This window comes from Pseudochaenichthys georgianus, chromosome 14 (genome assembly GCF_902827115.2).
Source record: "Pseudochaenichthys georgianus chromosome 14, fPseGeo1.2, whole genome shotgun sequence".
Lineage (NCBI taxonomy): Eukaryota > Metazoa > Chordata > Actinopteri > Perciformes > Channichthyidae > Pseudochaenichthys > Pseudochaenichthys georgianus.
In genome coordinates, this window is record NC_047516.1 from 9481866 (window position 1) to 9495528 (window position 13663).

The 13663-nt window shown below is 41.0% G+C and overlaps 1 protein-coding gene across 4 annotated transcripts in view; it reads left to right on the forward strand.

Moving 5' to 3' along the window:
- LOC117458269 (rap guanine nucleotide exchange factor 6-like) overlaps positions 1–13663 on the forward strand; it is a 162377-nt gene that overhangs the window by 26121 nt on the left and 122593 nt on the right. The window lies entirely within an intron of this gene.

The window sequence follows — 13663 nt, forward strand, 5'->3', positions numbered from 1 at the left end:
AAAATGTGAATCCCAACCGCTACTTTGGAGAAGACGCACAGTGTAATTAGCACAGATGAAACATTAACATTTCCACAGCCTCAACAGACGAGTGGTACCATTTTCTATATTTATGGAACTAATAGGCAGTCATAAAACACATAAAAATATGATTTCACTGTGTGTCAAAGGCTGATACTGGTAAGTGGATCATTAACATTACATTACATTGCATTTAGCTGACGCTTTTATCCAAAGCGACTTACAATACGTGCATTCGACCAAGAAGATACAAACTTGAAGAAAACAGAATCATATAAGTACATCAGGTTTCATAGAGCCAAAACATTTCAAGTGCTACTCAACTAGCTTTAGATAAGCCAGTCCTTTTATTAGTATAAGTGCTCAGTGTTTCCCCTAGGATGGAGTCATAGCAGCGGTGCTAAGGCACGTTGGCCCAGCATAATGTGAGCGCGGAGCCCGTGGAATTTTTTAGTGTGCACGTGCGAAGTGCGCCCCGCCAATTTGTTTCTATGTGTCTGCCAGCACAAGAAAGGCTCTTGAGGCCTAGTACCAGGGCCGGTTCTAGCCAATTAGGCGAGATTTTATATATAAAGTATAAATGAAAAATCTCTACAGAAGACAAATACACTACAAAAACAGAAACGTATTGACATAGGTAATATACATCAAAATGGCTTCAAATGTATTCAGTATTGTATGAACATGTTTGAATTGGGGGGTGGACGTCACATCCTCTAGGGGGGTCCGGGGTTATGCCCCCCTAGGAAGATTTTTTTGAACATTTGAATTAAAATGCTTCAATCTTTGAGCACACAATTACTAGAGACTATATCTACTGTAAGTGGTACAACTCTAAAACACCCATATGAAAAATATCGGTTTACATTTTAATAATCCAATAAGTATGTGAACATAACCAATAACCTACCATAGCCAATAACAAATAAATGTAACTTATTTTATTTTTGTTGTTCATTAATATCTTATTTTACCTAGTTAACAGAGATTTACGTCCCTCTAACAAAGAAGGAGGGTTACCTAATTAGCCCACTGCTAAAGTGCCTAGATGACATAAAGGCCTGGATAGCGTGCAATTTCCTTAAACTAAATGAAGGAAAAACAGAAGTAATGGTTTTTGGTAGCACCACTGACACCACTTCTGTAGACCTGGGTCCCTTGAATCAGTACACCAAGCCCACCGTTACGAACCTTGGTATTAAAATGGACCGTGAACTCAAACTTGAGAGTCAGATTAAGTCGGTGGTAAAAACGAGCTTTTATCACCTGAGGCAGCTAGCCAAAGTAAAACCTTTTCTCTCCAGACAGCAGTTTGAGACAGTAATCCATGCCTTTGTCACCACCCGGCTGGACTACTGTAACTCTCTCTACATGGGGGTCAGTGGGTCCTCGCTCGCACGACTGCAGCGGGTGCAAAAGGCTGCAGCAAGGCTCTTAACTGGCACACGGAAGTTTGACCACATTTCCCCTGTTTTAGCTTCTCTCCACTGGCTGCCAATTTATTTTAGGATCCATTTTTAAATTCTTTTATTTACTTTTAAATCCCTAAATGGCATGACCCCACCATACCTTGCTGAGCTGCTACAGCACTACACGCCGAACCGCCCTCTCAGGTCAGCGGACCAACTGCTCCTGAATGTGCCTAAAACCAGGTCAAAGCTCAGAGGGGACCGTTGCTTCTCTGTAGCGGCTCCCAAACTGTGGAACGCTCTGCCCCTGGAGATCAGACAGGCCTCACTGCCTGCTTTTAAATCGCTTCTTAAAACCCACCTCTTCTCCTTAGCGTTTTAACATTTGGCGTTTCAACATCTTTTAGAGTGTTGCTTTTTTGCATTTAAATAGTTTTTTGTTTTTACTTGTACTTGTTTTATGGTGTGTGAGCTGAGCTGTGTTTTATCTATTTGCCTGTACAGCACTTTGGTCTGGAGGTTTAAAGTGCTTTATAAATAAAGTTGTATTGTATTGTATTTATTCATGCATATTTTTGTATCTCTCCAACTTTAAACAATATTTTTGGTTTACTGTCCTATAGTATACATTGGAATTATTTCAAACCTGTTTTTATTTATCCTAATAATTATAAAGGAGTGCCTTGGAAATATGTGTTTACATAATTTGTGGTCAAAACGTTTGAGACCCTCTGAGATAACTTAGACTAAAATTAGGATGAGCGCCAACGGTCGAAAATATGTTTTCCCCTCCCAGAGCTACCAGCGCAGCGCCCCCCAGATCTGGCACCCGAAAATCGGCCCTGCCAGTACAGACAGTGGCAATGTCTCAAGATTTAGCAAAAATACACCTTTATTGAAAATACAGTAACACAAATACTACAAACAATCAAAAATGAAAAAGGGTCGCCACTTATTATTATTTTAATAAAAAATAAAAAAGTAGGGTGCCGCTGCTGGGGCCCCCTAGCACCGGCGTGCATATTTCAGCAGCGGCGCTGCGTCGCCACTATTTGTATATAGGGGAAACACTGAGTGCTATGTTATGTTCTATCGCTCGAAGTGGAGTCGAAAGAGATGAGTTTTCAGTCTGCGCCGGAAGATGTGTAAGCTTTCTCCGGTCCTGATGTCAATGGGGAGCTCATTCCACCATTTTGGAGCCAGGATAGCAAAACGACGTGTTTTTGCTGATGGGAACTTGGGTCCCCCTCGCAGTGCGGGTGCAGCGAGCCATTTGGCCAATGCAGAGCGGAGTGCACGTGCTGGGGTGTATGGTCCTGGATGTAGGAAGGGCCAGATCCATTCACAGCATGGTACGCTAGTACCAGTGTCTTGAAGTGGATTCTAGCAGTTACTGGAATCCAGTGAAAGTAGCTTCACTGGCTTCACTACATTAAAGTAGTGATGTTGAATTTCTATTCCTTAATTAAACATTCAGAAAATAGCTTTTTCTCTTTTAGCACCATTAGCCAAAACTAGAAAATCATTGAGCAAACAAATTGAGAACTTGTACCATCTTGATGTATTTAGACATTAAATACTGTACTGTACAGCTGTACCAGTAAAAACAAAAATACATGCAAATGTACACTTTCCCCACTACCACTGAAAGTTCATTGCAGACCGAACAACTTTCTATGCCTGCTTCATTCATTTCAACAAATAAAAAAGCTGCAGCTAAGATTACACAAAGGGTCATATTTTCCATTTCTGTGTGGCAGTGTTTCTGTGCGTATGTGTGTGGCTGTTTGGTTTGGCTGGTGGAGGGAAGGCAGCTGGTGGGCCCGACTCTTTTCTAGTAGGAGAGAAGGAGGAGGGGACCTATCCAATACAAAGTCAGGGATTATGCTACAGTGCTTGCAGAGTGACAGTGTGTGTACACAAAAAGGAGGATAAATGTGCCATGCTACAGACTTGGCATCCTGTCCAGAAGGGAAATAGTGATTCATCTGAAAGAGTTATTTGTAATTTACCATCTTCTAATCTAGAGAGGAAGTGCCCTCTATTCACATCTATTCTGGGCTATTCCTCTTCTGTTTATCTGTTTAGAGATGTTATTTTCCTCAGCGCTATAATTCGCTGATGATTTGAGAAGCATGAACTGTAAATGTTCTTGTGAAGTTCATATTAGTCAAGTTTTCTTTTCCCTCCCTTCCCTCCTTTCCATAAGCTGCTTCACCACCAGCACCACGACTGTCGTCACCCGGCTTTTTATGAATCCGCCTCCTTAGTTTTCACTACGGAAACTCTCAGGATCCGGGACTTTCACTGTATTTGTTTTGTCCACTTAGCAAGACATTGGCTAGTCTCACTCCGCGGGCTATAAATAATTTGCCCGATTCCGGTGTGTTTAATTCTGCAGGATCACGTTGTGGTGTGAGCTTGAAAAAGGTCTGTTTTCGAAGCATTATTCAAGCCACTCTTTTCAACCTGGGTCTGCACCTGAAAATCCTTTCCTTGTAGAGTAGAAAAGAGGCTGAGCTGCAAGCAAAAAGAGGGGATTTAAGATGTAAGTGCTGCAAGTGTACTTGAGAGCTCACACTGATGCCGACTGATAAGGCCGCGCTGCTCAGTGGAGCGGGGGATTGTCCGGGAGCTTCCGTGTTGCATGGTTAATGATCATGTTGGAGTTATGATACCATGGGATCATAACTGACCTTGTCAACCCTGGTTTAAACCAATAGGGCTTTAGGAATATGAATGCCATATGGTGCTTGGAGTTAAGCTTTCACTTGAGCTGTTTGATGAGGAGATTGTACAGATGAGTGTATGTTACACTTGCTGTGTTTGATTTGATTCCAACATGATGTTTTATTATTAGAACTATCATGACCAACATATATATTTAACAGGTGTATTCAACTTATGTAATGCTTCAACCAATGAAGTGTCTTTATGGGCTTACTTGAATTCTATTTCTCAAAATATTGAAATTGGAGACATTCAAACTAAAAAAGGCTCGATTTTGAGTGTTGATTTTCTATGTCACTTACTTTTCTCTTTAAACAGGACTTTTCCTCCACTCATACACAAGCATACACATGTCAACAGCTAACTGATGATGGAACATACCACTTTGCATCAAACACACATTAATTTGTGTACCTGGTGGAGTTCAGACAGTTCAACTTTCCTCTTTAATGACCAGCATACTTAAGCTCATTCTCCGTCTAATTGCATCAACTCACCGGCTGACTTGGGTTTATGGTGCTGTAGAGGGCACTCATACTGAACAGCTGATATTTCAGTTTGAGCTCCCTATGTGTTCATTAATAAAATATCTCAGTTGTGTGCAGATGCGATAAGTGGGGCTAACATTACCAATGTACAGTTAATAGAGTACAGTGAACCTGTTTCTATTGCATACAGGCAGAGTATTGGAAGGTGTGGTGGATCCCTGATGTTTGTATATAGACCATTTTAAAACATATTTATTATACTTGAATAGCTCTTATGTTTATCCCTTTTGATGCACCATTTTCCATCCAACTTAATTATAATTAATTTCTGTTATTCACTGTACATTTATTATGTATGCAGCGAGTTATTCTAACTTAAACTTCAAACCTCTTTTTTCTTAATCTTAAACAATTGTTATAATTTTCTTAATATTTACAAGTATCCACTGTTACTTCTATTTACTCTTACTATTTACTAAATATATTTCTCAAAATCCTCATGTTCTGTCAAAATATATTTTTATTTTGTGTCACGAGACAGAATGTTTTGAAATACATATTTGTTACATTTTAAAATATAAATATTCAGAATATACTGTACATTTGAGTGTTTGGCCCCTGGCCTAAAGCCTTGTTATGCAGTAGCCCGATGTTGACACTCAAACTTGGGGAGTCAGTAGTCTCTGAAATGTAAATGTAAAAAGGATGGCTGTGGCGGCAGGATGTTAGCCAAGCTGTTTGTTCTACTGGCCTGAATGGACGTGTTGTATCGTCCGTCTACAATATCCTCTCTGTCAGAGACACTCTCTGGCATACTGTACATTCTGCTGGAGGTGGGTGTGAGCCGGGGGGGGGGGATTTAACTCTGTTTCTCCCTGAATATTCAAGTTTTCTTCTCACAGTGAATCATTTTGAACTCTGCGGTTTTGTTTTCTTTCCACCACAAGGTCATAACCCTGTATGCAAATGAAACCAACAATATTTGTAAGATTTAAAAATATGACATCCATGCTTTTCTTGCTGTCCGCAAAGTTTTTGAAATGTATTTCCTGGCTTAAGGAAGATAAACATACATAGAATTGCTAAAAAAAAAAACAGTTCAAGTTAGGAGTGCACACACACAGCCTCCAGAGCTGGAATTGTTAGGTTTTTAGCGAAACAGTAGCCAGTTTGTTTCTTACTCATGTAGGAGTGCCTCAACATATCATGGATTCTCTGTTAGAAGCCTGTCTGCTGATGGGAAAGGGAGAAATGGGGTGGGTGGGACAACAACCTCTGTGCTGCAACAACTTGCTTTTGTGCGACTGCTCCTAGTTCTGTGCTGCCACAGCTTGTTTTATGTATGAGTAACAGGCATACTTCAGCAGGCCTCATGTCAGTATCCTGTCAGGGTTAGGGGGTGCAAGAAGAAAACACATACCTACTGTTACTGTAAACTGCAGATAGAATAACTTCACCAAATAAAGATTCATGACCTATGGTTGGGTCACATGATGGCTCTGACATAGACAGCAAACTGGCTTCACTAACAGACATACCAACTAGCTCTTTTTTAATACTGTCTTTCTTGCTGTTGTGTCGGCAGCTTCTCTAATTCTTTATATAATAGTGAAATATGTTTGTCACTAGATAACTGCTGGACCAAATCTAAATAGCTGAGAGTGATGTTTTAGCCAGGAGGTGGCAGCAGCACCACTCTATATCCCTGCCTCACACACACGATACTTCTGTCAGCACACACACAGACACAGCACTGATCAGCTCCATTTGTCTTATTTCTAGTTTGACGGATACACTTCTGAAGATCAAATTATACTTTTTTTAGATATCTCTGTATTGGTTGTAGGGCTGCACAATATTGGAAAAAACTGACATTGTGATTTCCCCCCCCCTGCGATATATATTGCGATTTGAAAACATACAGGAATTGAAGAGAATAACGTTTTTTTCGCAAACCATCCTTTATTGAACTTTAATGCTATACAATTGTTTTTTTTTTTAACTTAACCGGATGAAGGATTTTAGTCACGGACGTCTGGATCTTACAGTAAGTTATCAGAGCATCAAGCTGAGCTAGCTCGGTTAGCAGCACCGAACTGCCCTGGAGAAACACATGAAGCTACTTTATTCAGTGTTTTTACCTTTAATCACCGGGACCGTTTGCTTTGGAGATTTGATTGTGATTGGTGGTTTGCTGTCACTCACTCAAGTACCCCTGACATGAGAGCTGCGCACGTTTTCCTTTTGTAGCAAGCAGCAAAATAATTGTAACATGACGTGTTTGAGTTAATTTGCCTACTTAATCTCGCAAGCCCAAAAAAAAAAAAAAAAAAAAAAATCGCACGTCCTGCGATGTGAATGCATGCGCATATCGCAATTATCATCACGACACGATATATATATATATAACTAAGCATATTTGTGACACATATCCAAAAAAATGTATAATCATATTAGCCAGATGATTAAAAGTAATCATCAGAACCTTACTGCCTTAATTATCCCAGGAGTAAATTGGGTTTGGGCTCCATTTTAGAATGTTAACAACAATGTAAACGAAAGATCAATTCTAAAACGAATATGACTTTGACCGCTGTTTGAGTTTGGCCATATTAGACATCTGTAATGCCTCATCTGGTGATGAGTTAATGGCTGCGTCTCCTGAGGGTGTGATGACCTAATCTCAGACCGGGCCATCAGGAGCTTCCAGAGAGGACAGGAGGTCAGGAAGCACTGAGGACGATCACTCTGCTGCCCTGTCTGCAGGGAGGAGGGGGGGGGGGGGCGCTAAGACAACAATGCATGGTCCAGGACTAGAAGAAGCTGATGACATGATGGACATGGCTTTGATAGTTGCAAAAAAAATGATGCATGTGTTCATATTATCACACATGAATCCTATTTAAGAATGATAAGTGTTGAGTTATTGAGGTGCAAAATATTTGGCCAATCTTCAAGTGCCAATAACATCATCTAAACTGAAGCTGTATGCATAGCAAGATTGTGTTTTGAAACGTTATAACAGTTATGGTTTGTCATGTGGTTTGGGAATAGTGTCACCACTGCAGAATATGCTGATTGACACTGCAACATTAAAATATAGGAATTTTTTTCCCAGTGTATGCCACCAAAAAGCACCTACCACACAGTCAGTTCAATTCCAAGCAGTGTATGTATGCATTGAGGGCACAAAGAAAGGGATGGAGAGTGAGAGAGGGAGATTGGCGTGGGCGGTGGAGTGATCACATTACCATCCTCTCTCTGGGAGACCACCGATTGAAACGACAGGGCTGAGATCCCCTGCTCGGACATCCTGCTATCTGTCTGTCTGGCTCTATCGATGACCTGCTTTACAGCGATCAATATGTGGGACAGCTGCTACATGGACGTCGTGTGTAGAAGCATTGTAGTGGTAGAAAAAACCTTGTGTGTTTTTAAGGGTCATCCAGTAAAATAATCAATACATTCACTGTATGAGGTGTTAAGATAAGTTAAAGATGATTATGTTTATTTTTCAGGTTTCATATTTGTATTTTGTGGCTCTACTGCGACATGTTTAATCGCTTTCATGTTCTGGAAAGATTTTAATTTTTCTCATACTGCCTGTGCTGCAGCACCTCTTTTCACCCTCTGTCTGAAACCAGAGCCCAGTCTGCTCTGATGATGACAGGGGGGGGGGGAGAAATTCCCTCTGGAGTGAGCTTTAGGATTTTAGCCTTTGCAGACCACACAAATCTTCATAACACACTACAGGACAGTAGGGCTGCTCGATTATGGCAAAACTCATAATCTCGATTATTTGGGTCAATAATTGATATCACGATTTTTAAAAACGATTATTCATTTACTTTGAAAACATCCATTTATTGAAAAAAAAATGTGAACAGTATGTTTTTAACAGTTGATTACCCTGAACTTTAAATATACTTCAACTGAAAAACCACATTCTTTTTTCCGATTATGTTGTTTTCATAATTGTTGCAAGCCAAAATCGTAATTGCCATTAAAATACGATTAATTGAGCAGCCCTACAGGAAAGGTAAACCGAAACAACATAACTTGGCCCATTTAAGACTTTTTTTAGCCTCTCTGATATTAGGATTTTTTGTTTTCATTTTTGGGTTTTTGGGACTCTTTGAGGGAAATTGTAATGAATGTGATCCCTACTCACTAACAACCTTACACATGAATGGATTTATACTGACATTTAAGCTCAAAGCTCATACAGAAGCATCGGATCATCCTTCCACAAGAAGCTAAGAATATGGAAATGATTTCTGTTTGATCATCCCCACATTTTAAGTTGAGATAAATGGAAGGCGACACACTGTGTAACTGGTGAAATAATGTTATGTCTTCTCGAGTCAGCTTTTATTGTAACCCAGGAACACGCTAACAACCCTGCTGAGCTTGGTATTGGGCTGTCTCATCTACTCTGAGCCCCCATGCTAGCTAGATCCCGCAGGCCTTTATGTCCTGACACACACACACACACACACACACACACACACACACACACACACACACACACACACACACACACACACACACACACACACACACACACACACACACACACACACACACACACACACACACACACACACACACACACACACACACACACACACACACACACACACACACACACACACACACACACACACACACACACACACACACACTTACTGTACATGCACACTCAGCAACATGGCAGGAACGCTTACTGCAGCAGTTTGTTGTGCTCACTAACCCAGTTAACTGTGAGTCGAAGTCAATACAGTTCCACTCACCCTGGTGAACCAATATGTTCCATGCTCTCTGCGCACTGTTTACGCCTGAGGATCAGTGAATGGAGGTTACAACTCGCTCTGTAAAACGGCTGTCCTGGTCAAGCTGCCGTCCGTCACCGTTTAAACTTTTATTTAAATAGACAGAGTTTGCAGTTGTCAGTGTCTTAAGGAGCTTACTGTGCTTTCCTCTTAAAGGGAACTAAGATGAGTTCTTCTTCTTCTTTTCCCTTTCTGAATCCCCAAGGGAAATGTCATGTACACAAAAGCAATCATCCAATAGGGTTCCAATAGGGGTGTTTCCACCACAGTAACCTTCTGAGCAACTGAGGAACCAAAATGCTTTTAGACGGGAGTAATTAGAGACTAAATGTAGCTCCAGGTGCAAAAAAAAAAGCCTTTCTGTGGAGGTAGTACTCTATATTATCTAGGTAAAGATGAGGATTGGACATGTCTAATGTTAGAGTAAGAAGAATCAGAAGATTTAAACCCTTACCAAAAGTGTACATTTCAATCTTGATTTATTTCCAACCCGTCAGTATATGTTCCCAGAGAAATGAGAGGACCCTTCCCTATGAATACGCATTTTCCTATGACATCACTAACTACAGGATAGCCCTCAGCAGTGTTGTACAAAGTGCATGGATCAAACCCGGGAGACTGATATTCACCTGATGTATTATTTCACCTTTACTTCCTATATCCACTATGTAATCCTCTCTTGTTTTTTTCTTCCTCTACGGCAGGGGTTCCCAACCTTTATTGTGCCAAGGACCGGCAGATACATTTAAAAAAATCACGGACCGGTTGTCAATTTGAACTGATTTGAATATTTACTCACCACCAGCAGGTAGCAACAGAGGCTAATTGTATGTAACAGCCTGAACAAATACTAGAACAATATAATAAATAATAATAATAATAATACATTACATTTATAAAGCGTGCGTGCGTGCGTGCGTGCCACTGGCATTTGTTTTCAGAAGATATTATGATGGTGACGTTCGTTCCGGTGCACGTCCGACAGCATTTAGCACTACATCGAGATTAAGATTAAACTAATTTATTTTGGGAACACCCGCATATAGGCTACCTATGGAGTTAGCCAGATGTGTGTAAATTACTGTTCATGGTCATTTGAAAACAAATGCCGGTGTCGGACAGACACAAACACAGAGCTGAGCAGAACACACACACACACACACACACACACACACACACACACACACACACACACACACACACACACACACACACACACACACACACACACACACACACACACACACACACACACACACACACACACACACACACACACACACACACACACACACACACACACACACACACACACACACACACACACACACACACACACACACACACACACACACACACACACACACACACACCATGCACCTTGGTGACTGGACATCTCCTTCATAAAACAAATAAAAGGGGGAGTAATCGGGCTGTTCGATGTGTGCAGAGATGTGTGTAGAGGTGTGTGTGGTTAACACGTAGCAGCCTGCAGTCACTCTCAAGCTGTTCTGATGAAGGTAAACACAGCGAAGGCGGTGCGTAAAAAGGCACAGCTCTTTACCCGCTGGTGCTGCACTTCTCAGAGGCTGAGTATACTTCCCGCTGCCTCCTGATGCTGCCTGCAGCCATTTCATGAAGTGAAGCAGGTTTTCCTTCTATAAAACAGCTGTGGCAGCAGATACCGTGAGAGTCCCGGACATTAATTCATAGATCAAGGTAGACTGGTTTACTCTCCTGTTTTGCCAATCCGGTGCTTAAACAAATAGCTCTACACCCCTGGCCGACATGTCCTTAAAATGAAGTCTGAGTTTGAGATATATCTCAAATAATGTATGCACTGCCATTTCCCCACATCAACATAACAGTCTATAATTAAACGGTTGTCTCCTGTGCGCTCCTCTTCCTACTTGGCGCACTGGTAACTTTCTCGTGCGCACGAGAGGCTGAGCCGCCGAATCCCTCGGAACATCATAAAAGCCATTTTCAACGGTTTTCTGGTGAAAGATTAACTAGGCTACTTGATGAAATAATATGACTGGTATAGGTGCAAAAAAATATTATGATAAAATATTTTTATATATTTATAATTCTGCAAATATTACGTTAAACTCACAGCTATTTTGCGGCCCGGCAGTAACACCTCCGCGGACCGGGGGGTTGGGAACCCCTGCTCTATGGTATTGGTGCTTGTTATTTTTCTTCGTCACACTTGTCCCTCCTCCTCTTCCTTCCTGTGTCAGACGGAGCAAAAAACACATCAGAGGTGCGTTTGTCCGCTCCAAGGCTCCACAATCCCCAGTGTTGAGCTCTGCTTTTGCTTTACTCCGTTTACCAGTGCACACGTAACACACACACACACACACACACACACACACACACACACACACACACACACACACACACACACACACACACACACACACACACACACACACACACACACACACACACACACACACACACACACACACACACACACACACACACACACACACACACACACACACACACACAAACCAGTATACTCTCACAAAAAGCTGTATTGCTGTTATTCTGCTTTATTAACCTACAATTCTTCCGAGGCTTTGTTTATTTTATTTCCCAATTATTCTACTAATGTATATAGTAATATCTATAACATCACTGATCAGATTTGTAAAGTCTATTAACCTTATTACATTAAAATGGCTCATGTGCTTTGTATAATTTGCATAATAAACGTATCTGCTGTTTCGGAATATAATCCATAATTTCTGCACATATGTGTTTATCTCTTTGAGCGGTGTTACAACCTAAAATACATACATGTTTGTCTGGCTGTCAGTATTAGTATTTAATGCTTCGCAGTACATTTCAGATTGAACAACAATTCCTCAGTCTGCCTAAGTACTGTGTAAATACAACCAGCAGTGAGGAGAAGAGTTCCAACAAAGGCAACACACTGCAAACATGTCCGATGCAGGACATTGTCTGATGTATTAGTTCAGATTATTGCATTATATCTCTCCATTTCTTTGTTTGTTCTTTTCCAAACTGCAGCTGTGCTTTGGCTTTATTTTGAAGAGGGATGACTGTTAGAGAAACTATTTTCTTGAATTAGCTTTCAGAAGTAGAACGGTCTGCTCATATATATATATATATATATATATATATATATACATACTGGTATATACAGTATATACATACACATGAACTCTATATGTGCAGTATCTATGTATCAAAGAAAAAAACCCTCTTATTTGAGGAAAGTTGAGTGAACAGATTGATACCACCATCCTGTCTGTATGCTTTGAGGCTGCCCTCCCTCATCAGCCAGGAAACTCGGCACACACAAACAATGAGGGAAACAATTAACTTTGCCTTGGTCCAAAGGCCAGGCCCAGTTGCCAGGCAACAAGGGGGGGGGGGGTAGTGTTCCCATCACTGGCCAGGAAATAGTCTGGCAACATTTTTTGGGGTGAATAACCATATTTATACTTAGTTTTTTTTTGTATAAATCAAACAGACATGACATTGCTAAATAGATTTGGCTAACATTAGGCAAAGTCGTATGCTAAGCTAAGTTAGCACTCTGCTGTTGTATTATAGTCAGCAGATGCATATCTCTTTGGAAATCTAGCTTTTGGCAAGAAGTAAATCCTTTTTCAAAAATATCTTACTATTGCTTTAACCTGCTGATTTTGTACAAACTACTAAACAATCTTCAAATATTGTACACATAACTTATACTGTCTTTCAGACTGGAATAGAAAATAGAGCGTATTTCCAAAAGTTAGAAGCGCGGATCGTCTCTAATGAATTGTCCGGTGTGGGTCCTTCTGTGTGAGAGTGTGTGTACATACCCAGTCACCATGCAGTCCACCTGTTAAGCCTAGTCGCACTGTGGCCAGTGGCCTTGATCCTACAGATGCTTACATGAAGCTGTTCCCTTCACACACACACACACACACACACACACACACACTCACTCACTCACTCACTCACTCACTCACTCACTCACTCACTCACTCACTCACTCACTCACTCACTCACTCACTCACTCACTCACTCACTCACTCACTCACTCACTCACTCACACACACACACAGACCGCCTCTTGATGTTTTGACAGCTGTCCCTGATAGGAGGCTATTTTAAGTCTGTGGCTGGATATATCTGTGCCTGTCTCACTGCGTTCATG